We start from the raw sequence: 27500 nt of genomic DNA, 5'->3' as shown, positions 1-27500 counted from the left end.
GCAATGGGGGTTGATATCATGGAAATGGCATCCTGCTCTTGCATGAGCTCACCATAGATCAATCAGATCTGCACGCCACCTGCATGGTGAAGTAAAAGGTGCTGCAGCTTATGATGAGATCTGTAGTACTAAGTTAAAAAAACACTTGTCATTGTTAGCTTTAGAGGGTAGACTATTTATTTTTATTTTGCTCAATATCTGTATGAAAAATAATCCCAAACTATTATTATCAAATATATCCACAGCTATTTTTTGCAAGACTGTACATTTTCGTTAGTAGACCACAACTTCAAATCTAACCCTTGAGTTAGACTCCCTCTTTAAGCTCTTTATTAACCTTCATTTATAAATTAAGCCACAGACACTCATCTGTCAAAAGCAGCCAGCAAATCTAGAACAAAACTTGTCTACCATACATACAGCATGCAGTCATGCAATCTAGCATATCATATCATCACAAAGGTAAATTGCCTTTATCTGTTCCTCTCCATAATGTTGTCAAGTACAGCAAACTTATTGGAAGATTCAATCACTCTCTCTTTTTAGTGGAATATATTCAATAGAGTTTCCTGTCCATAGAGGAAAATGAAGATACTAACACAAGAATGCCCGTGCATCTAACTGAAAAGAACTATTCCATCCATTTGCACCAAATGTAAGCCTCTCTCAGTAACTGACTGATTTTCTTATTAAACTTTAAAAAGCTTCACTAGCAGTTAATTTTCCTGGATTTTATTTTCTATGGGGCACAAACCTTAATATTTCCTGGAGGTTATGTCACTAGTCACCTGGCTCAGGCCCTAGGTAGCATTACATTATTTGAAAATAACCCCCTATGGCTCTAGTACCATATGTTATTGTTATGATTTATTCATTATATTAATGCACATTTCAAAGATTTAACAACCTACTAGTAAATTAACTAGCAAAACTATGAGCCAGATATGATTATGTGCTATTATTACAATAAAATATTTTGTTGAAATAAAAATGGTAGCTGACTCTGTGGCCCTGCTAATGATCTGTACTGATACATGAAAATCTCACGTTCCATTCCCAAGTAGGGACTGTCATTCTTAGGGCTGGTGATGATGCAAGTTCTTCCACACAACTTCAAGAGGATCGCAAGGCCTAGCTCTGCAGCAACCCTTCTGGCTGGCTTCACAACAGCCTTCTGGGACTCCACATTTTTATCCCATCCCTGCAAACCCTCATTCAGTCTTGTTTTGACTCAGGAACTCAAGGGCTATCCCCTCTCCCTGCTTAGCATCATAACAGGCAAGGAGCAAACATTCCACCCTTTCTTTACATCCAACTGTGGGGAACAGATGGTGCTTTTCATGGACAATTCATTACTCAACTTCCTTCCCCCAAAAGCTATCTGCCCCACTCTTGCTTGAGCTCTGAGAATCCAACAGCTGGCTTAGGACAGCTTAGATGCTTGATAAGCTTTGAAGGGATCCCCATGGAACCCTTCTTGGTTAAAAAGAGTGGATTGTTTAAATGCAGAACTTTGAAGGAGTGGTGGCAACAAGGGTGTGCCAGAGACTCCTCAGGTTTCTGAGAAACAACTACATAAAATTCAGATAATAATGTATCATGCAAACAATCCAAGGAATGCCTTGCTTATGATCAGTCAATGGCCCCTTGTACCTTTGATCTCTGTATAACATTTTTTGTCAACAAGGGACCCCTGTATTGAACATGGAAGACTAAACCCCCACAGTAGAGCAGTCCTGTCCTGTATTTTATAGTTATTTTGATTTTGAGGCCCAGCTTTTCAAACTTTATTAGTACAAAATATCTATAAAGAATTAAATGGATTTAAATCCTTTTTTCTCTTCAAGATACAAGTCATGATAAACTTAGTGGTGCTAAACTCAATGCATCTTTAAAAGCAATTTAATAAGTGCTCTATAGAAGGCTGGTTTACAGTGGTGATGGAAAGACCCTTATACTAATAGAAGCTTATCCTGTAATTTATGCTGTTTGTGATAAAATGTTAACGTATTTTAAAGGTCACTGACAGTAACGAATCATTATCATTGTGGGAATCTAACTACTTGCCATTTCAGGGCACCATTGATGACTCACCTATTCACAGTCATCTTAAAAAACAAAACAAACAAAGCACCCTTACCTTACATTTCCACAGAAATCCGGTCTTGTGTTGTGTCATGCCCTGTATCTTTAGCAGTTTTATCTGGCACTGGGAGTAAACTTAAGAGGTTTTCTGACTTTGGACCTCATCAAGTTATAATTTTTTAAGCAAAATTCCCCACTGAAATTAATGGGGATTTCTGTGTGGAAAACAAGGGCACAATCTGATATCATTACTGTAGGTCTAATCATCCTCCAATTCTTACACGGACAAAACTCCCAGTTACTTTAATGGAAGAGAGTGTGTGTGAATGTGTTTTAGGATACCAGTATCCAGAGTAAATACAGAACACCCTTCATTACCCAAATGTCATAGAGGACATTGGAAAGGTTTGGATAATCAAGATTTCAGATAACTGAAGGTATTTTCAATGTAATGAAAAGATATCAGAGGACATGCCCTTGTTTGGAATAGCATGGACTTTCAGCTAATTGAAGTTTGGCTAACTGACGATATACTGTATATGTACTTCACCTATAGAGCATAACTTTTTGGAAGTATAACACTGTGCATAATTACAGATTTCAGAGTAGCAGCCGTGTTAGTCTGCATCTGCAAAACGAATAGGAGTACTTGTGGCACCTTAGAGACTAACAAATTTATTTGAGCATAAGCTTTTGTGGGCTACAGCCCACTTCATCGGATGCATGCAGTGGAAGATACAGTAGGAAGATGTATATATACACAGAGAACATGAAACAATGGGTGTTACCATACACACTATAAGAGGAGTGATCAGTTAAGATGAGCTATTATCAACAGGATAATAATAATAATTATTATTTTATTATTATCATTATTATTTATTATTTATTATTATCAGCTGATAATACCTCACTTTAACTGATCACTCCCCTTATAGTGTGTATGGTAACACCCATTGTTTCATGTTCTCTGTGTATATATATATCTTCCTACTGTATTTTCCACTACATGCATCCGATGAAGTGGGCTGTAGCCCACGAAAGCTTATGCTCAAATAAATTTGTTAGTCTCTAGGTGCCACAAGTACTCCTGTCCTTTTCACTGTGCATAATAAATATGCCCTTTACAATGTGAATTAGCTTTTATGAAGTATTTTTCCTCCATAGGTCTCAAAACACTTTACAAAGAAAGGTATCATCCTCATTATAAAAATTAAGAAACTGAGGCACAGAGACACAAAGTTATTGGCCCAAGATATCACAGTAGGGAATACAGCTCAGACCTCCCAGTCCAGTGTCCTTCGTACTGGGCCACACTTCCTCCCAGAAGGTATAGAGCATCCTGAAATTAATGCTTCACTTTGCTCTACAGTGAACTTACTTATTTTAGAATCCATGTGTCTTTTACTATATTGTTTAACTATGACTGACCTGACAGACCAAAAGACATAGTCATCAGAGTAACTACAGGCTATCAGGCAAATCTGTACTATTGTGTCACTCCATATTATGGACAGTTGCAAAGAAATCCTTGTTAGGAAACAAACTCAAAAGGAACTGTGAGTGCATTAAAGATGTAAACAAGGCCATTTTTAATTCCAGCATGGCCTTGTAACACACAACTACTCCTCAACTCATGGTTTCTTATCCAGGCACATAGCCCTGTGTTCAGAATACAGTACATCTATTTTCCAGGAAGTCCCCTTCCTTCTCACTACTGGAGCAAATGCTTTTCTGGCCCCTCCCTACAGCACCTGTACGATCCTAATTTTTATTAACTCTTTGTTTTCCAGAAAAAAGATAGAGCTTCTAGATCTCCTCTATATTACTGAATAAAGACCCAGAAGGTGTTTGTTTTGAATTACAGGAATGGGAAAATGCATCTAAAGCTATTAAGTTGCGAGACTTTCAAGTTAGGGGTACAGAACAGAAATTCTGAGAGACCTGTAGCATTAGCAAGAGCAGCTTCAATTGATCAATTCAAGAAAGGTTTTCAGTCTCCTAAATACTGCCTTACTAAATTTGTGGGGAAAGAGAAAATATGGAAAGCGTTTGGGTTTAGCAGAACCTTTAACACTGGGCACTAGCTGGTATAGGGTTTAAATAAGAAGATCTATATCTCAAAGAAAACCTTCAGCCAAGTAAGGAAATGGCAGAGCACACAAAGCACCAGTGGGATGCCAAGTGTTTCCTCACTTCAGGTTTCCATGTGGCTTCACAATCAGCTGCAGGGATAGTGTGCTAAAACAAGTCTAATCTGGCTGTGGTAAATACAGGCGTTGCTATGGCTGTATCCTTAGAGGAGAAGAAAGGACAATGTCCTCCATCTCTGAAGTGCAAGAAAGGATCCATTGCAACTGTTGTTAACTACGCATCTAGTAGCAAAAGACCCTGAGACTACTTATGCTTTGGTAACAGAGTTGTAGGGCAGGTACACGTTACAGAAGGTAAGGTCAACACTCCAACCAGCAAATCTTCAAAATATTTCTCTCTTTGCTATCATCATCTCTATCTTGATGGAGATTGAGCTGACTAGCCTCCATGTGCTATTTTCTCTCATGCAGTGGGATATTTGGGTGCAGGGCTGATCACAACTGAGAAAGATGTAAAACTGGATGTCATCTGTGCACAATTTAATTTTCAGCATCTATGATGCTCTAAAAGATCCTCAATTACGAGTCTGGTTTTCTCCCATCTTTCAGTGTTTGGTTCTGAGGCTGAAGTTTGACTTCTATGGGAGTTTTGCTTGCATCCAATCACATCCTATACTTTTATAAGTTTTATTGCAATCAGAATGTGTATTGATAGCATTACATAGAATGCACAGAAGATATAAAAGCACATAACTTCAATTGCAATACAATATGGAGAAGACAAGACTTCAGTGAAATGGAGCTATGGGAGTTTTGACTCCAAAATCATTCCAAGATCTGATCCTCCTGTCTAGAAAATGAGCCAGTTTTAATCTAATAAAACTTTTATCATTTTCAGTTTTTGTGCTAAGTACAACAACAAAAAGTAAATTACTGCTTATGGATGTTAGAACATCTCATAGAAATTCAGTTAAATTCGCTCCCTGTCTCCCTGGTTCCCCAAATAGACATTTGTCTTCAAAGTTAAAAAAAAAATCTGTAACAAAGATTTTTAAAATCCACTAAAATGTCAGCTAAAATTTCCAAATAAATACTTACACGCTGCTGCTTTTTGTTCACAAAAAGGAGATTTAATTGCTCATATGTTCATTAACAAACACAGAAATGGCTGAAAAATTATTTTATTTCTTAAAAACTGATTCCATGATCACTATTTTAAAGTATTTGTGATACATAAATGGATAAAATAGTGCGTAATGGCCAGAGGAAGATATTTAGGGAAAGTGATGATTGAACATTAGAAAAAAAAAAAAGCCAACCAACAACCCCAAAGACTCAAAACGCTCAAGGCAGAGCTGACTATACTGATTTCTGAGAGGTCCTGTGCTTTTACATATTTGAGTCTTGCAAAGATTCAGGCATTATTGCTCTGTAATAGGTGTGGCTGCCTTTGAAATGTAAGCTTACAGCTTCTGTAGTCAGTGAACCATTGCTGATAGGGCTGACTAGTCAGAAGCAAAACTGGCTAGTTATGAAACTACTATAGTATATCCTTTATCTCATACACATTTAAAGGATTTACCTATCTATCCCACTGCAGACCTACTCATTGAGTAGGAGCCAACAGCATATGATTGTGTTAATTAATCTGCTATTGTGAGTAAAGGAACAGCTGCAGTGGTCTCGTGGATACGTTGTCAAAGGAAAACAATGTAATGTTAAGCTTCTGACTGCATATTCTGTTACAAAGAAGGTTTACGAGAAGTTAAATTCATAAATCACAGATCACTTTTATAATAATAATAAATAACATCTGACCTTTAAAGGAAAGGTTTTAGCATTCTTAATTTCAGTTTGAAATATGTTCTGAAATATGATACTTAAGCTTTAACCCAATTCTTTGTTTTGAAAACAAACATTCCCCAGAAATGATAGGAAATGGAAGTCGCTATAGAAATGACCTCTGACTGTACTAGATACATGCCATTGTAGTTTTAACAAAGATCAGAGCCCAAAATATCAGGTTAAAAGAAAAACTTGTTGGCTCCCTTCCAGGGTCTCCTCTAATAAAAACATAATTTCCAATATTATACAGAAATGCAGAATGAAAGGAACATTCATTACAGAAAAAACACTTGCTATTTACATAGGATTTTATCTTTCTTTATACGAGGTAAAAAAACCACAGAAAACACTTTTACCTAAGTCAAATAATGTATTCACTTTTGTGATTCAAATCCACCCCCTGCCAAATCCTGGTCAGTGCATACATTGATCCTTTCACAAACACCCAAGTGGTGAATAACACGAGAGATAGAATAAACCCAAAACCAAAAGAGAAATTTTATGATTAGAAATTAAAAGATTTGCTTGCAAAATTCTTTTTAAAATGTAGAGGGAAAGACGGTCCATGCTGGCAGGGTCAAGTTGGAAGGGCATATTGAGTGGGGTCCTCCAGGAATCTGTCCTGGGTCCAATTCTATTCAATATCTTCATAAATTATTTGGATAATGCGATAAAGAGTACACTTTGAAAGTTTGTGGACAATACCAAACTGGGAGGGGTTGCAAGCACTTTGGAGGACAAGATTAGAAGTCAAAATGATCTTGACAAACAGGAAAAATAAATAGGATGAAATTCAATAAGGACAAATGCACTTAGGAAAGAATAACCAATTTCACAAATACAAAATGGGAAATGACTGCCTAGAAGGAAGTAATGCAGAAAAGTATCTGGGGGTTATAGTGGACCACAAACTATATGAGTCAACAATGTAATACTATTGCAAAAAAAGTGAACCTCTTTCTGAGATGTATTAGCGGAAGTGTTGTAAGAAAGACATGAGACATAATTCTTCCACTCTACTCAGCACCAAGAAGGCCTCAAATGGAGTATTGTGTCCAGTTCTGGGCACCATATTTAGGAAAGATGTGGACAAATTGGAGAAAATCCAGAGGAAAGCAACAAAAATGTTAAAGGTCTAGAAAGCATGATCTGCAAGGAAAGACTGAAATAAATGGGTTTGTTTAGTCTGGAGAAGAGAAGAGGGGGAACATGATAACGGTCTTCAAGTATATAAAAGGTTGTTATGAAGAGAAGAGTGCTAAATTGTTCTACTTATCCAGTGAGGACAGGACAAATAGTAACAGGCTTAAATTGCAGCAAGGGAGATTTACTAATTGTAGGAGTGGTTAAGAAACTTCCTAGCTGTAGGAGTAGTTCAGCACTGGAATAAGTTAACAAGAGAGATTGTGGAATATCTGTCATTGGAGGTTTTCAATAATATGTTACACAAACACCTGTCAGGGATGGTCTAGGTACTACTTAGTCATGCCTCATGGCATTGGACTCGACTAGATGTCCTAACTGAGGCCCCTTCCAGTCCTACATTTCTATATTCTATGAGCTGAGGATGCCCAGAGTCGACACTAGCAGACAGAGTAAATACTAGCAGACAAATGCACTTAGGAAAGAATAACCAACTTGTGGCTAGTACGTTTTTACAAAAACACATACGGTATTTTAATTCAAAAATTGATCGCTTATTACAAGAGACATAGGAACAGGAGATCCCACTTAAGCATTTTGGACATAATGTGCCAAATCCACAGCTGGTGTAATCAGGATAGCTCCATTAACGTCAATGGTGCTATGCTGATTTATACCAGATAAGGATCTGGTCCAACAAATCCTGCCACAGCCAAACACACACTTCAATATCCTTCATTCTTACTTTGACTTGAACATAGTTTGACTGCTTTCAATTAAAAAGTTATCCTGTCTTCAGGGTTTAGTACCTAACAAAGGTGTTATATATCATTCTATTTCTCTTTCCTTCTTATTCTAAAATATAAATTAAAGTTGTCAAGCCAAGAGTGAGATCCTTAGCTGGTATAAATTGATATAGCTCTGTTGACTTCAACGGAGCCACGACAATTACACCAGTGTGAGGATTTGGCACCTAAAGAGGTGTATGGCTCACTGTGGTGGAAGGTTCAAGAAAAAGACAAAGTGGCTCTGATTTGTACATTTCTGTGGTATTTCAAGGGAAAAAATGTGCCTATTTTTAAACATGAATTGTCACTATATTACTAGATTCCATGCATCAACTTGATAAAGCTGCAGTAATTTCACAGCACCAACCTGAGCATTATAGTTCGGTAGCATTCTCTGAGAACTGTAAAGACTCCAGAAAGCAGTACCTCAAGCATATAAACCCACACCAACTTGTGTCCCTGGTACTAAAAAGTTGCTAACAGCAGGACCATTTCAAGGATCCCAGACCAGTTACAGCTACAGCTAGCCAAATAAATAAATAATACTTATAATATCAGTAAGTGTTTCCGCATTAAGGACATATCTTAATCTTCAAAGCAAATTCTCATATTATTTTATCAAACAACCTTAGAAACTACATTTGGGATCTTGAGACTGATCATATTTAAGACTAAATCTATATATTTACCCATGCTGAATTTTTGGCTTATATTTGTTACTATAAAACACATCTGACTAAGCTCCATTCAAATGCCAACATATACCTACTAAAGTTCTTTCTGAAATATGCATGCAATACTCACTTCAACAAGAATGTTGAATTGCCAATAGCTTCTATAAGGTCATTAAAATAACTCTTTGTAACTTTAATCAGGCTCTGAGAATTCATAAGCGTCATTAGTCATTGAGTTGATGACTTCATTGAGGTTGATTGGCTTGGGCCTTCATTATTACTCTGTATTAGGTTTCATTTTCCAAATCAAAATTCTAAAATAAAATAATTTCTTGGTCTTTTTAGACCTTGATTAAAACACTGCTGTGGGCTGAGACCAAATTCTTGACATTACCCATTGTTTTGCTTTGACAAAATATGCCATAACTTTGGGGAGATTCAGATGTTTTTTAATAGGAAACTACGATCTCATTATAATTGTAGTTTCTTTCCCTTTATGGGAAAGAGCAAGGCATAGAGAGAAGTAAATGTCCTGAGTTTCCTATAATGGAAATCTGATAAAAATTTTCACCTTGTAAAATAATTATCTAAAAGAAAAGGTAAATTGTCATCTAAGTCTTAGGACAAAGCACTAAAAATAGTCACGTTTAAGACTGTAAAGTTAGCTATGTATCCTCAACTTCAAAAGTAAGAAGGCCTTTGCCTGAAGTCATCCTTACGTAGAGAAATTACCTCACTACAAATCTCCAAGTTCTAAATATCCTTGACCTCTGGGAAAGTGCAAATCCAGATTGGAACTGGGAGGTTCAGGCCCACAGGGAAAACAAACAAAATATTTACATAAAAAATTATGTACTTTGTTAACTTAAAATTGATGTTACCTCTGTTCATACAACATGATTTTCTCTGGATTTTAAGTATGAGTTGGTAAGATTGGTTTATATTCATCTATAAATTGATCAGTGAGCTGGCACGGCTAACACTGTACTAGGTGGAGGAGTATTTCATGATTCCCCTTGACTATGAGAAGAGCAGATGATGTGAAAATAGTATTAGAAAAGTTCCTCAACTGCCTATTAGGCCACCATGATTGTTAAAGGCCTCTCCAATAAGCTGAATGCCTCTAAATTGATATAAACTCCATCTGTGGGTGAGACTTACACTCTCATCTAAAGGAAATTGAAGAAGGTATTCTAACTATTTGGTGAGCAGTACTTGTAGTTGTAAATCAAAGTCAGTTGTGTCAAGCTTAATAGCTCTGGGATACTCCATGAGGAACATGTGTGCTCCAAGTTGAGCCTATTAGTAACTATAGCTTAGAAGTAGTTAATTGCTCAAAGGAACCTATTTAAACGTAGGCAAGTTGTGTTTTATTATTTGTATTGTAGTAATGCCTAGATGGTCTCTCTCCCAAAGCACTTAGATTATAGAAGTATAGAGTTTTCAACCTATTAAGTAGTTAATATAGTTTTCATGTTAACCTATTCAAGTTAAACACCAAATGTAGAAAGATTTACAATCCATCTACAAAAAAATACAGAGCTCAGGATCAGTGACTCAGCATAGCCTAGCAGACAGAGCATTGGCCTGGGACTCAGGAGATCTGAATTCTACTCCTGGCTCAGCCACTGGCCTGATGGGTGACCTTGGGCAAGTCACATCACCTCTCTGTGCCTAAGTTTCCCCATCTATAAAATAGTGATAATGATGCTCACCTCCTTTGTCAGGTGCTATGAGCTCTACTATATAAGAGCTAGGTATTTGATATTAAACTGAAAAGAACCTGCTGAAATGATCTCTGACTGCTGTTTAGGAGAATAATTTGAACAATATAGTGGATAAGTAGATCATATAGATCCATATAAGTAGATCTTGTCATATTGACCATGGTGAAATGTCCTGCTGTATATGAATTACTCAAATATGAGGCAAAAGACAGGGTGTACTGTACCTCATCTTCTCCAGTGAGAAATAGAGGTGATCTAGCTAAAAAGCCTGCATGCACGGAAACTGTAAAAGCTTATGAATTCATGCTACCCAGGGGAACCAGACCAGGTATCACCAGCCACTGCATTCTAAAGGTAGTGGCAGCAAAGCAACTGGCACTGTCTGTTATCTGGAATAAACTTGCATCAATTTCCAATGGCCAATTTGCAGGGATCCTGTCCGGATTTGGAAAATTAGCTAAATGTATCATTGTGATTCACAAAGTACATTCTACTCAAGCCCTCTGCAGAAAATTTGAGAATCAATCACAGCATTACTCAATACTTCTCCAAGCGTAACTATCTGGAAAAATTCCCTATCTAAATGTCTGACATGCATCCGACGAAGTGGGTATTCACCCATGAAAGTTCATGCTCCAATACATCTGTTAGTCTATAAGGTGCCACAGGACTCTTTGCTGCTTTTACAATAGAGCAGTAGGTGTGGCCTTTGCCAGCACATGAGTGACAAACATCCAGCCCAGAAAAAAAGTAGAACAAGTTATCAATTAATTTGTCAGGAATCCTCAGTTAAGAGACTGAACATTTAGACAGACTGCAAATGCTGCTGGAACTGGAAATAATGTATAAAGGAGAATAATAATTCAACATAAAAGGAAAGTAGAAGCACTATACAAGTAAAGATCTTTCTAAAATCCACTTCAGACAAAATAAGATGCTGGGAGACATGGAGTGTCTTTCACTTAAAGACTAACCATTCAAAACTTAATACACTCAGTAGTGATCATCACCACCTGATGATTATTTCATAGATATTGGCGCATACTGGCCGGACTGTGTGTGGGAAATCTGCATTGCATATTTTCTGGTGATGAATAGACGGCTTCAAACCCATTGCTCTCAATCTCTAATCTCTCGCAAATAGTAAATTCGCTAAAATAAATAAAAATGGAGAAGGGAGAAACAGAAGCTTCAGGCTACTTTCATTTTGAGACAATTGGTGACAAACTAGCCTTCTGCAAATGTCGGCCAAAGAGCTGCTCTAACTTACAATATCCAGAACAGTTCTGGAAGGCCCATTTAGCCTATTCAACAACTCTGAAGTACAGCACATTCTAGCCCAACCTCTCCTCCGCTGAAACACTAGAGCTGGTTGGGAATTTTTCAACTAACCTTTTTGTCATGGGAAAATGTAGATTTGTCTAAACTGAAACTATTCACAGACACATATTGGTTTTGATGAAATGCTCCTCAGGTCCAGCAGATGGAATTTCAAGAGAAAAAGACTCACTCAAGAATTGCTTATGGCCCAATGGTTCAGGTGCTCACTTTAAATGCAGGAGACCCTGGTTCAAGTCCCTGATTTAGTGGGTGCCCTAAACACCATGCTACAGAATCAGTGTCTCTTGTGCTGGTCCAAGGAATATTTATTTATATAAAGTGAACAGCAGGGGTGGGAGATAAGAGAGAGACAAACAACAGCCTGGTGGTTAAGACACTCACTGAGGATGTGGGAAAACCAGGCTGAACTCTGCCCAATCCTCTTTTTCTCATTTTTTCCCCACAGAAAATGTGGAAAGGTGTCAGTTTTGTCCCAATCTTTGTTTTCTGGCCTGTCTTACACCCCCTACAGCAGAATGAGATGAGGCATCGCATGATGTAAAGTAGGCTATGCCAGCTTTACCTCAATTGTGGATTTCCCTGCATTAGGACCATCGCAACTGCCCAATTAAGGACATTTTAAGTTCCTTCGTCCTCTTGAACTTAATCAGGACAATGATCTGGTCCTTAGTTTCGCCTCATCTTCTCCCAGTTGGGCAGTATTTAAGACTGGCACCTGCAGAATGATTCCTTTGACACGGCTTCAGTGAAAACTCCCAGAAATAACTTGGAAATGGAATCAAGAACTGACAGAGCCCTAGAGCAACAATACATGGCTCTGTTTGAACAGGGGCTTTTTCGAAGCAGTTTGTGAAGCTCTGGTGCAAACCTCGATTGGAATATCTCCATGGGACCTTCCTTTGGTGGCAACTGTCACAATGGATCCTGGTAAGCGATAAGAAGTGTAAACACAAAATGTGCATGTTAAACCGTTACGTGGTTTAAGAAATTTGTGTATGAGCAGAATCAAAGATCATTAAAGATCAGAAATGATGGTGAGATCGATCATAGGAGGCTGGGTGCAGTCTTATGTCTAGGAGTGACTTAGAGCAAGCACGGCTGAATAGTCTTCCCTGGCAGAAAGAGGCGATAGTGCTACCTTTCCTTGGTAAAACTGAGGCTATTAAAGTGAGAGTGTTGTGACTTACTTTGAAACTTCAACAAGGCATCTTAACCAGCATTTGTAGCTAGAGCCAAAAAAATCACCCAATATAATACCAACACATTTGTGATTATGTTTATGGGACCTGTCAAGGCATTTGATTACAGCTATAGTTCAGGTTCAAGTTCAGCTTAACATGAGTTCACAAGTTTGTGCATGAAAACTAGTTTACAGGAGTCAGAGTTCAACGTGAACAAACCCATTCTTCCCATGAGAACCCATATGAAAGATTTGGTTTTAATGGATTTGCACCTACTTATATTGATTTGCCAATACTGGAAAAAGAGACTATGAATTGGCTCTGATTGCAACCACAGAAATCTGATCTCAAGGAAGCAAATTTCCATTTTTAACCATGGGATATAATGACTATATGAGCCAAAAAGTAAAATAAACAAATAAATAAATAATATAATTCTCAGTAACAGGAGGTATCGAAGAGGATGATATACTGAATATCACTGTCCACCAGGGTCAGAGAGACACAATTTGTTCCTGACTTCTCTAGAAAAGTTATGGAGCTCAACTAACACACAACCTCTCTTCCTTTGAAAAAAACAAATGAAAGTGGATTCTGCTGAACCAGATTAACCTTTCTGATCACATGAGATTAACTGAGCCAGTCAGAGACAGAGGATAAATATTAAATTGACTTGTACAACAAAAATGTTTGTCATTAGCTTTTATGGACAACTCATGAAAACGAACACATTTTAGCAAATCACTACTTCTTTGCAGAAGTTCGTGCCCAAACCAAGGCTAATTTCAAGGACTTTTATACTCTAAGTCACACAGTTTGCACAGCTCTTCCTTTTGACTTAAGAGACACAGTACAATATAAGCATGACTTCAGTCATCAAGAGATTCTTAAAGGCCATGTTTAGGTACTGAATGAGCTCAACCACCAAACAATAAACAGAGCATTGGCTGGCAAAGAGACCTTGAGCTGATACTTTTATGCACATAGATTAACCAAAGTAACTTTCTTATTCTCATTTTAACTTTGAACTTTGCCAATGACAAAGCTGCCAGTCTGAGAGTCTGTAAATATGATTTTAAAAACCCCAGAGAGCTGAATATTAGCGTCTCAGAAAAGGGCCTCTATACCCAGAAAGGAAAATGTGCACGCTGGGCGGGCGATTGAACAAAAGGTGTCATCAATCCTGACCTACCATATAATTTGACATCTAGAAGGATGGTGGTTTGGGATTTATATTCCAAGTACACCTACAAGGAAGTTGTACAGAACAGATATAGTACTGGAATGAGGACTGTTACTACAAGTGACACTATGCTAGGCTATCCCGAAGAAAGAAGATTTGGGGATTGATTCTTTTCTGACAAACTAGTTTTACACTGGAGTAATTCAATTGACTTTCTGAAGTTTCTCATTTAGGCTCGTGTGCTTGAGAGCAGAGTCAAGCCCTCAACATTCTACACCTCTGCACCTGCAGTCATGCACTAGCATTCAAATGAGCATCACCAGAAATAAGGCAATGTCCCTTGCCTTGTGTTGAAGTATATTATCCTGAGGACAATGTCATTAATAAGGACTATATTAGATGATCATTTTCACCTTCCATTTTTTTCTTGTCTAGCTGAGAAAGAGTTCTGAGATACTGTGTTCCAGACCACAAATAAATGCTTTACGGAGAATCCATCAGCCATCTCAGCTTAGAAGTGGAGTGGCCAGCAAGGAGACAATTTTTCTCTCCACTCCAGGCAGCATATCAAGCTCAAAGATGCCAGAGTCCTTTGACAGCAGCATCTTTTGGCACCCTTCAATAAAGCAAAGACATTGGGCTGGACTGCAACAATTAGGAAAGGTTTTTTTGTTTTGTTTTGTTTTTTTAAATGATGCCACCAGTTTCTCATGGAAGTCAAATATTTTTCATAAAGGAAAAAAAAGGTCAGATTTTTAATTTTTTTTACCAGTATTACTTTCTATGAGCTACATTTCATCCCTATACTTTGGATAAGTTACATATCTGAATTTCAGCTTCATTCACTCACATCACTGCATTTAGACCATTCCAACCATTGCATTATTAGACCCTGTAATAATATCATTTTATTTCAGATGCTCTCATCATATGCATGACAGTCATCTGCAGTGGAACATTTTGGATCCTAGGGCTGCCATACCTGAAAAGGTAAAGATGGGGGAAAACATTTTGTATGTTGTTTTCTGTGGTTTCTGCTCTCAGAGAGGGAGAGTAGAAAGTCATTTTCTGACATGAGGGCATGCAAAATCTCTTAATATGTGGGAAGGAGGGCTCAGAAAGATCCTGATACAAAACAGTACATTTTTGATGGAAACGGGTAGTAAAAATAGATGTTAAAATGCCATTGGGCGTTTTCCATCCCAAATCTAGCTATTATAGAATACAAGGCAGGCAATGTGAATCAACAATGGTCCGGCTTGTAATGGTATTTTCTGCCAAAATGCATCTACGAAAGTTCTCCAATTTTATAAGTGATTTTCTCAGATGAGTATATATTTAAAATTTTGACATCCATTTCTATAGTAAAATCATTCACAATGAATGGAATATGGAACTAAGCATAAAAAAAATATGAAGGATTGAATTTTAATTGGATGAAGTAAATATGTTCTAATTTTGTATTTTTAAAACATATGGTTGAGTAGTGCAATAGTGCAATGAAAACGGCAGTTCTTAATCCCAGAAAATAAGAATATAAGCACCTGACAGTGGTAATTGCAGGAATCATCTTAACTGCACTGTGAACATTACTACATAATATGCCACAAGCAACTAAAAATGGAGTCATGCAACAAAGTCTACTATATTGGTCAAAGCCTGTTAAGTATCTAGAGCAGGAAGCAATGGGAAGGATAGAAGTATGGGCATCAGAAGCAGGTTTTGTTTCAGAATATTTGCACATACTGGTTTGAATATCCTAGTGGTACTTTGAATTATAGTGCTTCTTAGTACAACAAATGCCCGCTGGAGGGTGATCACCTGTACTTCAAGGAAATAAATAACTGTATGGATGATATGAGACAACACTTATTTTTTCAGAGATCATAAACACTCCATAGTATCAAATTATATATTAGTAGGACAGTGCAGGATCCCTTGAGTGGCTGTTCCTGGAAAACATAGTTTTTATTTTACAAAACATTTATTAGTACTGTATCGGATACAAGTCATGGACAATAGGCACCACAAAAAGGATATTGCTTAAAATACAGAAAAGTTAATTTCCCTACCTGGACTACACTACTCGGAGCCATTAATAGAAAGTTGAATGTGTTTATGTTTTAACAATAAAAATAGAATATGGTGGATTGTTGTTAGCAGCAAAACTGAGAAACTGTCTTTTCTTATCCAAAATAATAATTTCCCAACTCAATACCTCTAGGATTTGGCACCCAGATGTGAAATCATCAAGAAACCTCAACCAGCGAATCAGAATGTGACTTTAAATAATGCTCTGACAGCATCACTGTGAATGGCTTATAGAGAAAAAAAATTCTCTTAGTATTGGGATGAACAGCATCACTAGGATACCCATCCACCTAAAATACCTGCAGTTTATTTGGGGCATGATTTTGAAAAAGTTAGATGTGCTAATGTATGTGTGTAATTTCATAATTACCCCAAACGGGGTGTCTGAAGTCACAATAACCAAGTGAGTATCTAACTGGCCAGATGCACATATAAATATAGTCAAGTGTGCACAGAAATTAGGCCCACCTTTTCAAACTCAGACCCTCAGTGACTCACGTCATATTGCAATTTGTAGAAGGGAGACCCACCTACATCACACACAAATTCTTTCCTCAAAGCTCATCTTTATAGTCCTTGCATTCCAAAAGGTTTCAGAAACAATCTGGTCTTGCATACAGACCTTCTTCAATCCCATGCCTTCTTGGGAAACTTAAAATAAGGGCAAAATGAAAGCTTTTTTTTTTTTTTAAACCAAGGACTGCACTGATTGGGTACATTTTGGATGTAGAGTGATGTCTCCCTTTAAAACAGTGGTTTTCAAACTTTTGTACTGGTGACCCCTTTCACTTAGCAAGCCTCTGAGTACGACCCTTGCCCTCCTTATAAATTAAAAACACTTTTAATATATTTAACACCATTATAAATGCTGGAGGCAAAGTGGGGTTTTGGGGTGAAGGCTGACAGCTTGCGACCCCCCTGTAATAACTTTGCGACCCCCTGAGGGGTCCTGACCCCAGTTTGAGAACCCCTGCTCTAAAACAGCAGGTATAGGCTACTACTATAAGCACCAGACCCTAGGGACCAATGGACTTAGCTAGTATGGCAAATTATACAGTATGCAAATTAAGTCATGATATGTGACGAAACCACACCAAACTGAAATGTCATCTCCTGGGTCTAATTGCTAGCCTTGTAGTACCTGCCCTACCTGCTAAAAACAAAGTAATGTTAAACTTTACTGACTTTCATTCCTTCGTACTGAAGGACAGGCGCTGTCCATGTGGTTCCTTAATATTATCATTTATAACTATACCAAGAATACTGTAAAGTTTATTTCAGACCTTCCTATCATACATAAGTCATTTTCAACTGAACAGTTGGTTCCTATTTATTACTATCTGAGGGGTAGGATGGTTATTTTGCAGAGGCACTGTACTTTGAACACTCCTTTCTTGGACTGCATATTATGTGTATATGATCTCTCTGCTTCAGCTAGGGGTACAGTAATATCCATTGGCAGACATACCATTGAGATAACAGGAAGTATTTATATAATTAATGTAAAGTAAAATGAATTAAATATATCTAATTCTCTGTTCCTTTTTCCACAGGTATTCCCAAAAAGCTACGTCAAAATTTGCATCTAGGAGGCTGACCAATAATGTACATTTTAACTCACTGTGTCAAATAAAACTTTGTGCCATATGGCTGATTAGAGATATTCTTTCAATTTTTCTTCTTTTCTAAACAGCTGGGCGAGTAACAACAAGGAAAAGACAGTTAGCAGCTGCACACTGTTATCATTACTTTGATACTGCTTAAAGGAATCTAAACCTTCCACAGGTATGCACCTGAGATTACAGGCAAAGAATTTTCCTCTCTAAATATGAGAGAAAACAGCTATGGGAGTTATAATTATGTTTTACAGGTGTCATCAGAACAATCCCTCCAAACTTTACTCAGAACAAACATTCTTTTTCTATTTTGTGATCGAATTTCTCAAACATCCTCAGGGAAAACATATTATTGTACAAAGGCAACAACAATAAGTACAAAGGCAAACATTTCCATTACAGACTTCTCAACTTTATCCCTACTGAATCTATTTCACCCATGCATTTTACAGTTGTCTGTAAGGACTTGAAAATATGGCACTCATCTTTTTGATACATGCTTGCTTACTCTAAGCCAACAGTAAATCCTAAGTTCTTAAGTTCTGGCCCATGGTTGATGGAGTAGTCTATTGATACAGTGGTCTTAGGAGAGCTGATTCATCACATGGTTCTTCCTTCTTATTTAAAAGGGCAATGTTGCATGCAATGACTAAATATACACTAAATACTTTCCTAATATTACTTTTCTATGTAACCAGTTGCTGTAGTTGCTATAGGGACATTATGTGCTGTGAATGGGAAAGGATCGATGTGATTGTGAAGTAGAAGGAAGATGGAGCATAAGCATTAAAATATGTAGCTCACAATGAATATGTTTTAAGGTCTACACATCTCTAAACTATCTACACATTTCTTGCATTAGCCTCACCTCTACCATCTTCATCAGGCTTTTGAAGTGGAATGTATTCTTAAATCTTTTATTGCTGGTTTTATGTTAAGTAAAGGAAACACTTTGCCTCATAAACCATTCTTATTCTTAAGTTGTTTATGATAAAGCAGCCATTTTAGTGTCTCTCTTACTGAGACACAAGTGATCCCATCTGTGGATTTACGTAAGCAAACACACTTCCTTTCAATTTTCTCTTAGAGAATTTTGAGTTTGGAAAGTGTGTGGAGAATGAATATTTGTTTGAATATGCTTTGACTAACTTTGCATCCCTTTTTTCCCCATCATGAATATTCTAGAAAATGAGTGGACTAGCAGAAATATTTACCAATACAGCACATGAAAAGAGAATATTGCATAATACTGAAGGAAATAACGAATTTCTAATCTCAAGTATTCACACAGATTCTAAGAGATATGCTTACACAACCAGGGGAAAAAAACATACCATATGACCAATCTGTCCAATCAAAACAGCTCAGATTTGAAACTCATAATAAATTGCTTGTGATTCAGCTAAGACCAGACCAAGAATTATCCATAGAAACTTTGGGGTGAAATAGATACAGTTAATAAGTTTGAAAATAGGATGAGCTGTTCACAGATAACACAAAAAGCTCAAATGTATTGAGTAAATTAGCAAACTATTCAGTCATCACAAAGACCAGCAAAAACAAACAAACAAACAAACAAAAAAAGACTACTGCACAGCACTGTGTACTCTGTGAATGGAGAAGGGATTTTTTTTTTCATTCTATTCACTATGGTACATTTTTCATGTCAGGAACTATCCCTTCTTTTATGTTTAGAAAGGATGTAACATATTATAGGTACTACTCTACCAGCAGCAGTGCTATTTTTATGAAAGTTTAAATTATTGAATATGGCTATTGTTGCTAGGTAGGGCCTGGCTTCCAGCATTATAACAGTGATGGCAGAAGCCTAAGGTGGACCAGGAAACCAGCAGATACTGCAGAGATGAAAATTACCTCAACAGGGGTGGCTACTCACTGTTAAGGTCTTTTAAAATTATCTTGGATAGCTGCTTCAAAAAGATACAGACAGTCAGTAACCTCCAGGCATCCTAGCACTTGTACTCTTGTTGCTTTCAGGTTCAGTGTCACTGAGGTTCTACCAGGCGAGAGATCACCTAATGAATAACAATAATATGCCATTGTCTAATGCCTCCTTGAGAAAAAGAGTGATGCTATTCAGCAGCACAAAGAGATACAGTAGTCTCTCTTTCTTCTCAACTAAACAACTTGATAATGAAAGATCGTTTAGAGGTAAACAGCAACTGAAGAAATTATTTTTTGTTCATAGAGTAAACATACGCAGAACCACTGTGTAACTCCAGCCCCATTTACCTGAGGAGAAGGGTGGGAAAGCTTCAAATGACTAGTTAGAGTTAGGAAAGGAAAGCTGCAGTAAGAGTTCAGTAACAGTGCTGAAAGGATCACCTCTAAGTGTTAGGGGAAAGAAGGTTAAGGAAAGGAGCCAAGCAATATTCCCATGCTCAGCACCAAGTCACTTGACCAAACTCATCCCTGATATAACCCATTAAAATGAATGAGGTTATACCAGGATTGAATTTGGCTCACTAACTTCATGATCCATGCGGCACCAAAAGTTTAGAAAATGGTAAGCCTGATGCAGGAGGAGTGTGCCTTAACTTCAAGGGCCTGATTTTCATTTACACCACAGGCTTCTCACACCACTCTGGTAGTGTAAAGGAGGCTTTAATATGCATATATTACATTTACGCCCACTTTAAGGCCCCTTTACACTGCTAAAGCAGTACAAAGGGGGCATAGTGTAAATGGGAATCAGGACTCAAGTCTAAGCCCTAGATTTACTGCATCAGATAGTGCCATCAGCACAGCACATGCAGCAAAAAATGCTACACAATGATGCCGTGCAACTACTTAACCAAGAGTTCCTTACATTTACTAGAATTTTATCACCTATTTAGTAACTATTTTTTCTCAATGCTATACGCTCATTCAAGAAGTTTGCAGTACACAAATAGTGCAAGCATTTGTTTAATTTTGCAGCTTCTAAGGTAAAATGCAAGCCAAATTTTAAAAGATATGGAGGTACATCTTCAATAAATCTAATGCAAAATCTTATCTGCCTTTAATGTTCACAATCTGAAGAATATTTGAAAGGGAAGTCCATATGCTGGCAACACGGCATGATACATGTCTCAAGGAAAGAGCTGAAACAATTTTTTTCCACCCATGCAGGCACAGATAGTTGGAAGGATGATCTTATAAACAAAGTGCTGGAGGACATGTCATCTTCTTCCTCCTCCACCACCTCCCAGCTCCCATGTGTAGGCCAAGTACATCTCACCCAACAGAACGTACTCTTGGAACATCCCATAGCATGAGTCTAGTAAAATGGTAATTGAAATGTTAGTGCACACATTCTATTTTAGAATGCAATTGACTGTATGGATAACTTGAGTCTTTTGAGCATGGCACATCTTTTCCAGCAAACACCCATTTTTAAGAGAGGATCTTCAGTGTTGCTGGTAGCATTGTGACAGATTGAGGAATCCTGCGTAGGTCAGCCAGTATAAAGTGCCACTTAGTCCAACCATGGGTGCCATGAGGCGCAACAACAAAGAAATCACCAGTAACTAATCTGGAATGAGGCAAAATAACAAAGAAATCACCAATAACTAATCTGGAATGCTTCCCAGATTACAAATCTGCCCTTCCCAGGCACACCTCAGAGGACAATGCTGACCAGGAAGTAGGATTAGAGAATTACTCTTTTCTCCTTGATTTATCTGTGCAACTGCTGTGGGTCATTTCCTTATCCTTCACTCTTACAAAAATAATAAATAGGTACAATGTAATTGTTCGGGACACAGCTGAAAATATGTCTATAATTGAAACACCTACATAATTTCTATTACCTACTCAACTGTTCACTCATCCTTCTAAGTTAAAAATGTTCATAGGGTGGACTGAGAAAGAATTCCTTACAGAAAGAGTCCATGTTTTCCACAGTATTTTCAGATACTATACAGATCAGGAAGATACTCATGTCCTACGGGTATTTTGGATGTAATTGCAAATATGAGCTATTATGTCCAAATTCTCCTTTCACTTACATTAATACAACCTGTTGGTTTCAGCTCTATAGACTTCAGTGTCATTTCATTTATGTTACTGAGAATAACTCAATCCCATTGCCTTAAATAAGATACAGGTCTTAGTTGCAGTTAATGCTTTGTTTCTTTTCAGCAGTATGGAGGCCTGCACAAAACCATCAGTTAAAAGGTGCTTCATGTAACATTTTGCAAGAATTTATGGAATTCCCGTAAATTTATCTGAGAAATTTTAAGGTTTCTATAAAACCACCTACTGTACAGTAGGTGTTTACAGATTGCTTAGCAGAGACCAAGGCTGCAAATTACCACATTTTTGTAAGAGTCTGACATACTTCTTAAAAAATTGACGTTCTGTATATTTACTCCCACTGTGGTAATCTTCATTTTCTGTTTGGTTTCTCTCCTACAGACCTTTCGTTGAACAGAGTCAGCAACAATGAAAACACAAGGTTTGAAACATTGCTGTCTGCTTGCCAAAATTTACTCTACAATTTAAGTAAACCCTCTGCTACTTAATGTCTGATATTTTCTTTGGCCAAAGAATCCTTTCAAATGTAGACTAGAGCAGTAAGAATTCAGCTGAAGAACAAACTTGGGTTTTTGTTGCTGGTTTTTGCTTTTTTCTTAAACTTAAAAAAAGCTTGCCTCCCTTCTAGGCTCCTTGGCCTCGGAAAGCTTATTTCAAGTCAACAATACTTTTAAAATCACATCAGGAAATAAAAATTAGGGTTGCAAGAAATAATATAAAAATCAGTTGGAAGCCCTCCACCGAAGCTGTAGGTGTCTAAAGCCAGGCATCATTGGTTCAAGTGACCGACTATGTCCAGCACAGAAATTACATAGAAACCACAATAAAGCAACATCAGCGGAAGAGGTCCCACTCACCTACCCTCTAATTGTGCAGCATAAATGTACAAGCGTGCTTGGCCACTTGCGGCTTAATATAGCTGGAAGAAATACCACAAATGTACTTTTATATACTTCTTGGGAGAAATTAAAATAAATATGGTGTTATATATTACCAGTATCATAATAAATATCGCCGTGGTTCTGATTCTCTATTGTCCTGCACCTTATGTAGACATTTGTACCTTGCAGAAGGAGTGCAAACTCGATGCAAAATTCTACTGTTCTGATGTGGTAGCGTTTTCCACTTACTTTGCAGAGGTGTAAATGACTACAGAAAAGTGCAAGGGAGTGGAGAATCATTGTCTGAAGTTATATTAGTCCAGGCTTCTGTAAAAGGGAAGGAGAGAACATAGAAAACACTGAAGAAAAGAACACTTTTCATTGGCAATGCTATACAAGTTCTTTGTAATGAATCACTTTTTGCAACTCATGCTACGTAAAGCTACAGATATGTTCTTTGGATAGTGCAACAGCACAAATACAGCTGTATATACCTACATAAGTATTTGATTTTGCTCATATCGTTGATTAGATTGTTCAGTGTTCCTGCTCAGAAAAGGAAAGGTATATGCAATAAGCCCACTAGGCTCCACCTTTAATATTAATGTCCCTCCACAAGAGGCTCAGCACTTGAGCCAGGGTCACTACACTACACTTCTGAGTTACCTTTCAAATTTCTAGTTCTGTTCACCACTGAGGATTTGAGAGGAGAATGGCTGCAAGTTGATGAGCATGAATTGCACCAACAGCTGTAAGTTCTTCAGTTCTATCTACCACTAAAATAGCTCCAGGCCTTGTCACAGTTCTTTCAGTGGAAGACAACGGATGGACAGTTGGTATTCTTTCTGCAGTTTTATGGGTTTCTTTTTTTCCCCCTCCACCTCCTGGGAGCCTCTGGAATGGGTCTTCCACATGGAGCCAAAGTATGAAGGAAGCCAGCTGGTTCAAGGCTTACCAGAGACCAGTTTTCCTCATAGATGTAAACTCTTTGTGTGAAACATGAATACAAAATATATTGAATTCTGTGGGTAGGTAGATATGGTCTGGCAATAGATGAGCACAAGCACAAGGTTCTTTGTGCAATAGTCCAGTTGTGTCCATTTTCCTGGCTGAAGTTCAGTATGTACACCATGCTATCTTAACGTCCAAGTCATTTCCCCGGTCCTTCTCACATCAGTGCAAGTGAGTTTGTTCTTTGAGTTTGTTCAAAGTATGAAACGTTTTTAGTGACCAGACTTCATAGAGACACCCAAAGTACAACAGCAGAACGCTTTTGTATTTGTACTTCACTATTGCTTGTCCTTGTCAGTGATGGCCTCCTCCCTTTCTTATGCCAAAACCAACGTTGATTATAAGTATAATACAATGATCACCACCAGAAAATCCACATTTACATATACTTACTACACAGTGGTATCTGAGCAACCACAATACTACTTCTACATAGAATAGCAAATAACTGTGGTGTCTCTGATACCATTGTGTGGTATCTGTGGTTGCATGTTGACTTAATGTTGCCTGCTATACTAGTGTTGTAATTATTTTATAAAAGCCAATAAAATTCAAGAATAATAGAATATTTGAAAGAAGAAATGACACAAAGTTCTTCAAAAGTCATTGTTTTATTTATTTTGTTTGCAGAAAAACAGCAGAAACATACCCTTCTAAGAGAAATGTGCTTGATGTAGAAAGACTTACAAACAAATAACATTAAATGACTTATGTCTATAAAATCTAAATAAAACTTATAGAACCTTTTGGACAGATTCAGAGTGGTAATGGCCAACTTTCACTTCTGTAATTTTTCCTCTTTAAATATACATGATTTTCATGTAACCATCAAGCTTCAGCTAATACTCAAAATCAAAAGTATTTTTCTTCTATTCTTTCTTTTTGACTTCCCTTCAAATGATGAAAAAATGGCTGTTTGCTTTTGTTATAGTTCACAAATGTCTTTGAATCACCTATTGGTCTCAGTGAGATCATACACAATATTCCAAAAATCTCAAAGGAAAGACTAAAGTATTTAAGAGTGCTGATGATTTTTTTATGCATAAGTCTCAAAAAGTCTTTTGAGATTTGCTTCTGTCCCTCTGTGTGTAGTTTTGTTAGATTATTAAAAGGGAAAATGATACATCTGGTCTTTGATAAATATCCTCTCCCCCACCTCGATGTTAGATAAGACATAAATAGTTCAGTTTTCACTTACAAAAGATTTATGTGAGGTACAGGTAAGAAATTATTAGGAAGCCTAATGGATGGGACAGCCAAAATGAAATGTGGATAAAAAACCATTGCTAGAGAAGATACGGCCAGGGTTACAGATGGGGAGTACAGCCTACCTCTCAGCTTCAGCCTTAAGGGGATACACCAATTCTGATAACAAGATTGGGTAGGTTGGAAATGTAGATTTTGTCCCCAGATTTTTATCATTACTTGGGCCTGTTATAGGGCAAAGCTTAAACAGTAGAGTAAGGGACAGCAGGAACATTTATGCCTCAGGATATAATGGGATTATTCTTTTCTGCCCCATTCCTGGATTGTGTAATCACCACCTACAGCCAGACTAATACTCAGAGATCTGTCACAACAATAGCAGCTATAGTGCAGTGTAGTAAATTGTGCTGTCTATAGAGATACATCTGCTTTTCTAAATTATCACCACCCTTATCTGTCCCAGAGAAGTCAGAAGCAAGCCCTAACACCAAGAAGTGCTCCAGTATCCATGGCTCTTCTCTCTCTCTCCCAGTCTTCAACTCTGTGTAAAAACTGAAAGATGCTCTTACAGGATTTTAATACTGCTAAGGCCCCAACGTTTAGTATCTGACTGCCCTGTCCATCCCAAACTCTTGGGCCAAGCCAGGTGAAGAAGAGGGGTTCAGGCCCCAAAGAGGTGAAGAGAATAAGGAATGGGCCTATGTAACACCGACACACACCAGTCATCAGTGGGCAGGATCAAACCTGGGGCCTCTGGAGCCCAGTGCATGAGCCTCTACCACATGAGCTAAAACCCCACTGGCTGTTAGCTAATGCTTTCGCGCGGACTTATTTAACTCTCTCTCTCTCTAAGTGGTCTCAGTGCCACTAGATGGGACAGAACACCACACCCAGGAGGTGTGTGTGTTACACCTAGAACTGTGTACTTGTACAGGGAGATGGGGAAATAATGGATGGAAATTTCCACTGAACAGATGGAGGGGGAAGCCTTCAATGAGCTCCAGCTGGGCCAAAATAAAGAAGCAGATGTTCTGATTTCTCTGGAGTTCTCACTACAGAATTCTCAAGTATCTCATACTCCACACCACATGGCAAGAGAGCAAATATCACACTAGTATTTCAGCCTACCCCTGACCAGATGGGCCACCCACTAGCCTTCCTGCTACAGGTTTGGTAGCATTGTCTAAAACAACCTTGCTTATATTGTTGTCTCTGATCTTACAGCAAGATTTCAGGGTTCCAGCGGTGGTCTGGGTCTTCGGTGGCATTTTGGCAGAGGGGGGCCTTAAGTCACTCTGGGTCTTCGGCGGCATTTCGGCGGTGGGGGGCCCTTCAGTGCTGCCAAAGACGCTGAGTGACTGAAGGGCCCCCCGCCGCCAAAATGCCGCCGAAGACCCGGACCGCCCCCGGGTGAGTACAAACGCTGCAGCTCCCCTGCTTTGTCCCAGGCCCACTGAATCCTCTGGGCGGCCCTGGTGGCACTACTATTACAAGAGTGATTCAAGCCACTGGAGTACTGGAAGTCCAGTTTCTTAACTTACCACAAGCAACATTTTCAGGACGTGGGGGACCTGTTCATGGTAAATGTGGGCTTCAAACATGCTCCAGGGTGCAACAGTTAGAAAATTAGTGCAGTTTCAGGTAATACACTTGGGGGTCTGCAGGGTCAACCAGCGTCGGGTGGATAGGGTAGAGCTTCAGGGTGAGGCTGGCGATCACGTGTCAGGCACCATCATAACCGTAGATGTGGATCTATAAATCTGGATAGGGAGGGGCAGGTTTCTTTAGCCACTGATATATATTGCTGGAAAAATCACTATGATCCATCTGTAGCTTAGATACAACAGTGTGGGCACATTAGAGAGTGGAAGAGAGAAGGAGGAAAGTTGGAGAATTTTGGGCTGTGCTTGTGCTTTTCATATGAAGGAGTCCAACTACCTTACCAACATTTTTGGACTAGTAAGACTTCCTGACGTAAATCATGTGCGAGGTTAAGCATGAACACTACAACACAGCATTCTAGTAAAAGTACGTGCTTGACAGTGACTACATATAATAATATCATAAGATGACAACAGAGACACAAGGTGGCTGAGGTAATAGCTCTCATTGGACCAACTTCTGTTAGTGAAAGAGACAAGCTTTTGCGCTTACACACATCTCTTCTTCTGGTCCCTGTGTAAGCTCAAGAGCTAGTCTCTTTCACCAACAAAAGTTGGTCCAATAAAAGATATTACCTCCACAACATTGTGTTTCTAGTATCCTGGGACCCACACAGCTACAGCTACACTGCAAACATGAGATGACAGTGAAATGTTTTCACGTTTATTGTCAATGTCTTAAACAATTTTTACTCAAAATTAAGTAGGAAGTGTTTTATGTTTTTATTTCATGTCTGTCAGTGGCAGTGTTGGGCCAAATTCTAATACACTCACTGACGTTAGCGGAATTAGTCCAGATTTACATAAGTGCACCTGAAAACAAAATCTAGGCCCTAGTTTTCATTAATTAATATTATTAATAATATTGAATACAACTAAAAGTACCATGCCGTAGCATTTTCACGGTATTATAAGCCTCTTAAAGTTACTTTTGAT

At 38.1% G+C, this 27500-nt stretch overlaps 1 protein-coding gene and 1 long non-coding RNA gene across 9 annotated transcripts in view; one reads left to right on the top strand and one right to left on the bottom strand.

Annotated features, from left to right (window-relative positions):
• LOC120384723 overlaps positions 1–22204 on the top strand; it is a 34060-nt gene extending 11856 nt beyond the window's left edge. The window contains exons 2-4 of the long non-coding RNA XR_005589062.1: positions 14978–15050; positions 17705–17936; positions 22187–22204. This is a non-coding gene — a long non-coding RNA (uncharacterized LOC120384723). The remainder of the gene's footprint in view (positions 1–14977; positions 15051–17704; positions 17937–22186) is intronic.
• Positions 1–27500, bottom strand: part of ZNF536 (zinc finger protein 536) — a 521459-nt gene that overhangs the window by 190729 nt on the left and 303230 nt on the right. The window lies entirely within an intron of this gene.

Source organism: Mauremys reevesii, linkage group 16, assembly GCF_016161935.1.
Source record: "Mauremys reevesii isolate NIE-2019 linkage group 16, ASM1616193v1, whole genome shotgun sequence".
Taxonomy (NCBI): Eukaryota; Metazoa; Chordata; order Testudines; family Geoemydidae; genus Mauremys; species Mauremys reevesii.
Note: the sequence above shows the minus strand (reverse complement) of the source record. Positions and strands in the feature narration are given on the sequence as shown.